Genomic DNA, 6,000 nt, shown 5'->3' with positions numbered 1-6,000 from the left:
GGGATCTCATACCTCATCTAAACCACAGGTCTCTGTTTCTAATAGTAAGGTTACTAATTTAAAAGAGGACAAAGTCAAAATAGGTCTACAAATCAGGGGTTACAGTGTAAACATTGTAATCTTAAAGGTCATACAATAGAAAGATGTTATAAATTGATTGGTTATCCAAAAGATTTTAAACAAAAAAATGAAAGTAATACTCAAAATAAATCTTTTTCTATAAATTCATCCTCTGTTGGTTCTAATAGTAATACTGTAGTTCCTTCTGAGTCTGCTCATGGTAGTGATGTTCACTATCTTACAAGTGATCAATATTCCAAGTTTCTTCTTCTCATTAGTGAAAGTTCTACTAGTGAGAATGTACCTACTGCAGCAAATATGGCAGGTACTTTTGTGTTTAAATGTTGTAATTCTTTTGTTAGTTCAAGTAATTATCATAGTTGGAGTGTTGACTCTGGGGCAAATCAACATATGATAGCCTCTGAGTCACAGTTACAAGACACAATGGATGTGTCTAGACTTAATCTTCTTGTAAAACATCCTAATGGATCTTCTGCACCTATAAATAAGATTGGGAATATTCAGTTATCCTCTCATCTTACTTTATTTGATGTGTTTGATGTTCTAGATTTTAATGTCAAACTTTTGTCTGTACACAAGCTTTGTAAGGATAATGGTTGTGTGGTAGTGTTTTCTGAGCATAATTGTAAAATTCAGGATTCACAATCAAAGGAGATATATGGTGGAGAATGGTAGAGAATGTGGGGGATTGTATTATCTTGATCATATTCCCTCAGGTAATTCTGCTATTTTAACTAACTCTAAATGTTGTGTTTCAAAATTAACTTGGCATAGTAGACTTGGTCATCCAGCTGACCAGGATTTAAACACATTAAAGGATAAACTAAAACTTGAGAATGACTCTCTTCCTCCTTGTGATGTTTGTCATAAAGCCAAACAGACTAGAGAGTCTTTTTCCTTGAGTCAACATAGGTCAAGTCAACTTGGTGAATTGGTTCACTTAGATGTTTGGGGACCTTATAGACTTGCTTCAGTTGAGGGGTTTAAGTATTTTTTAACTATTGTGGATGATTTTACTAGGGCCACATGGGTTTTTCTTTTGAAATTTAAAAGTGAAGTTTTTGATTGTTTTAAGTCATTTGTAAATATTCTATCAAATCAGTTTAATGTTAATTTTAAGACTATTCATTCTGATAATGGTACTGAATTTGTGAATAATCAAATGAACCTTTTTTTGCATAGAACATGGTGTCATTCATCAGACATCTTGTGCCTATACTCCACAATAAAATGGAGTTGTGTAGAGAAAGCACAGACATATTCTCAATGTTGCACGATCACTTATGTTTCAGTCAGGAGTTCCTGTTAAATATTGGGGAGATGCAGTTTTAACATATGTTTTTTGATAAATCGAATGCCTACATCTGTTTTAAATGGCTTGTCTCCTTATGAACTTGTTTTTAAAAGGACACCCAGCTTTGATCATTTAAGAGTATTTGGTTGTCTCTGTTTTGCTGTTAAACAAAATGTTACTGATAAGTTTTCTGAACGTGCTGAAAAATGTATTTTATTAGGATATTCTTCTAATAAAAAGGCTTATAAACTTCTTAGTCTAGACACTAACACTTCTTTTATGTCCAGGGATGTGAAATTTTATGAATCTGTATTTCCTTACAAGTTAAAATCAACCATTGTTGATAAAACTTTAGATGTTTTTGGCCCTAGTGATCCTTTTTCCTATGATGTATTTGACACTAATGATTATTTGAATGATTATATCAATCCTGATGAGCTAAGAGTAGAATCTCAGTTGGATGGTACAGATGCAGCCATTCACCTGGATGATGTTAGATCTATTGAGACTGTCAATCGTAGTGGTGAGGCAACTGTGCCTCCTACAAACGGTTCTGCTTCTTCTTCTTCAGGTGTGTCTGAGGAAAATAGTTATTCATCCTTAGTTCCCTCAGTTGAGCAGTCTTTAGGTGCTTCTAGATCTAGGCGTGAGTCACATATGCCAGTAAAATTTGTTGATTATATTTGTGACATCCCCAAAATCACGGCCAGAAAAGACCGATTTTGTTTATGCTTTATAAAAATCAGAGTACTTCATTTTATAAAAAGGTTGCGGAATTTGTTCCCAGAAAAACACGATAAATACGTTATTAAAACATTTTCGAAGAAACATATTTTTATTCATCTTAAAACGTTTGGGATGTCATCGTTAATACATAAACATAAGCATAAACAGAACTTACAATTATTTACACTAGTGATCTACATCTCTTTAAATCTCTCAGTGTAATGTCACTTCATATCGCCACCTGTGATGTAAATAAACTGAGTGGGTCAGGTTGGGAAACCTAGTGAGTACATAGGGTTTTCAACCCACAATAATATAATTGTTATGTTCAATCATCAAACAATTAACCCAATTACCCATCCCCGTTATCTTCTTTACTCCTAAGAGTCATCTATCCTGCATTCATTTATTCCAAAGTCCCTTACTTCCAGGGTTATAGGACTGGCACTAAATCCATAGCTGCCAATGTTCGTTCATAAAGCACTAATTCCATAGCTGCTATAGTCTATTCATCGGGTACTAAATCCATAGCTACCAGTCTTTATCTAATAGGTACTAAGTCCATAGCTACCAATGTTCAACAGGTACTAAGTCCATAGCTACCAATTCCTACAGGTACTAAGTCCTTAGCTACCAGCGTCTAACTAATAGGTACTAAGTCCATAGCTACCAATTCCCAACAGGTACTAAATCCATAGCTACCAACGTCTAACAGGTACTAAGTCCATAGCTACCGGTGTTTGTCCCATAGGCACTAAGTCTATAGCTGCCAATGTATACTCACGTCATCTTCTATCTCTCATCATTTATCTACCCATCATCATACCCAACATATTCGTATATATAAAATACGTATACAGTTTAAATCCTTTAAAACATGTATAAAACGTTCATCCAGCATAGACAGCAAGTATTCAGATAATATGCACACATAGCATGTAGTTTATATAAAATACTTCATATCTATGTGTATGATGAAAGGGACTATGCACTCACCTGATAGGCGGTGACTCAACACTCGGACAGTGCTTCGATACTCTCAAAGCAAATTCCTTCGATAAAACCTTGTACCAATACCACTAGGGTTTAGTCTAACGATAACTGTGACTAATTAATAGTCTAGCTATTATTATTATTATATAAGCGTTAAATAACACTCAATATAACTCATAATAATAGCCCAAATAATTATTTTCAGGTCCTAATAATGTTACTATAATTAATTAGAAATTATATTAAAACTAGCGTAGGCGTAGCTCACTTACAGCGGGTTTTTCGCAAAACCGGGCTTCGCTGGAGCAGCGTTTCCCAAGCCGAAAGGCTCTTTTCTCGGAGCCGTCGGGTGCTCCGGGGCTTCCGCCTCGTGCTAGGGAGTTACCCTAGGCTTTAGGGGGTTAGGGAGGCTTAGAGAGAGAGTTTAGAGAGAGAAAGAAGGGTTTGAAGGTGTGAGAATGAATGGAACCCGGCACCTCTATTTATAGGGGTGCTGACTGGTCTACTCACCGAGTAGGGGGGGCCTACTCACCGATTTGGTCCATGTGGTGGCCTTCTGGTGGTGCCACGTGTCCAATTCTGGTGGTGCCACGTCACCCCCTATCGCGTATCAGCCTTCAAACTTAGAAAAATCATAACTTTCGCATACGAGCTCCGTTTTCGACGTTCTTTATATCCACGCGTAGGTAAAATCAAGATCTACAAATTTTGTTTAGACTCCGTCGGCTAATTCTTGACCGATCTCAAATTTAACAGTAGGAGGCGTTTAGACTGTTAAATGGCCGCGAAGAATTCATAACTCCTTCATATGGACTCCGTTTTCGTCTGTCTATTTACCGTTGAGTTCATATTAATGAGATCTTCAACTCTCATTTAGGTCACGTAAGCCAAAAACCGCTCGAACTAAAATTCGAGTTTCGGGCTGTACACTGCTAAGCCGAATCTTAGAAAAATCATAACTTCTTCATACGAAGTCAGATTTGGTTGTTCTTTTTATGGATTTTCTTGGTTTAACATATTCTACGACTTTCATTTAGATCACTAAGGGTAAAAAGTCCTCCATCGTAAATTCAGTATTTACGCTTCCCGGTGCCGTGCCGGTTCCGTCGCGAAACTTCGACGGGCCATAACTTCTTCGTTATAACTTGGATTTCGGCGTTCTTTATATGTATGGAAACCTTACGACATATTTTAAAACTTGGTTAAGATTATTTATTCTAAATAATCTTTTGTCTAAAAGTCATTTTCGACCCCTATTGCCTCTAAATTGACTAGCCCGGATCTGCGGGCATTACAATTATCTCCCCCTTAGGATGATTACGTCCCGAAATCATCAACGAAACAAGGATCGTATAATGAATCCATACGTCATCTCTTCATCCTAGGTAATAATTATAACTTCTTTATTCCTTCAAGTCTATCTCTTAGACTTATTGATTGTAAGCAATACTTGATCGTGCACCTGCTCTCTACCTCAGATTAGACTCCAAATTATGACCTATCATCATTTGATGCACATTTAGACTCGGGTCTCTTAAATTCTAAAACAGACTAAGCCTTCCTTCATGTTCTAATGTGATATAATCATACTTTAACATGTAGCATTTCTAGCTACCAACGAGCACGATACTTCTATTGATCGCTTTGATTTTAATCGTTTGGTTTAAGTCGGACGCTATATCAAACTTGGTTCTCTGAACCACGTAACCTACTCATCGTAGTCGAACTCAGTGTGATATGACCACTAGGGTCGGGATAACAACAATCTTCTTAGTCATTACCGAAACAATGGTAACGACATACTTGAATAAAACGAAATCAATTACTGGCTTCTTGGTAACCTTGTGACTTTCCCTAATCCAAGTGTGAGTCCTGTGCTTCCGGTAGTATAGGCCTCTACTACCATTCACACCTACTCATACTCGTCCCAAGTATTGTCTCGCAGTTTCCCAAGTCACCATGCAGCAAATCACACAACAACTTCACACACCAGATAACAAAACGAAGATTTTATTGTTGGGTTTTAGCCATAAGAACTTTCCTATGTGCGCATGCAAAACCCTATTGCTTGGATCTAGGCTTTCTATCAAACATGCTTTTGAATCCAAGACTTCTAATGGCTAATTAGGTTAAACAACAACATTAAAACAGATCTAGAATCATACCTTTGAGTTCCTTGTTGATCTTCTTGTCTTGGAGCTTCTAGAGTCACAATTGTCACTCCTCTAATGGCTTACAAACACCAATAGCAAGCAAGATGATTTAGGAGAGAGGAGAGGGGATGGAATTCGGCCAGAGGTTCCTTGCTTTAGGTTCTGAAAGGTTGTACACGAATTCCACACCCCAAGGGCCTATTTATACCTTTAGACTCCTTAAGGGTTTCACCCTAAACCCTAATTGGATAATCTTCACTTAAGGCTATCCAAATCCATTCATAGATATCCTTATGGACTATTTTGAGCTATCCTAAAGCTCTTAGAAACCGTCCAAAGTCCATCCTAATGGATTTATAGTCCAAAGTCTAACTATCAAACAATTGACAGTTTATACCCTCTTATTTAATTAATCTCTTTAAGTCACCAAATTAATACCAATTAATTTATGACTTATATTAATCAAATAGCTAAATATTATTCCTTATAACATTTACTCTCTCTTAACAAATCATCCTTCAAGTTGCTATGGTGAAGGCAACCCAAAAGGACCATGCACCACCGAATATAGTTATAGCCTTAGACACTATTCCAACAGTCTCCCACTTGGATAAGTCTAGTAACTATACAAGTATAATACGGTTTGCAATCGTAGCTCTCAAAGACGCTGTCAACTCTGATCTAATCAATCTTGCCCTTTAGATAAGGGATCGTACAGTCCTCTGTTAGATATCATGCTGACAATCCTATGGA

The sequence above is a fragment of the Lactuca saligna genome, chromosome 6 (assembly GCF_052625555.1).
Source record: "Lactuca saligna cultivar CGN05327 chromosome 6, ASM5262555v1, whole genome shotgun sequence".
NCBI lineage: Eukaryota > Viridiplantae > Streptophyta > Magnoliopsida > Asterales > Asteraceae > Lactuca > Lactuca saligna.
The sequence above is the reverse complement of the archived record's forward strand: the minus strand, read 5'-3'. Positions refer to the sequence as shown.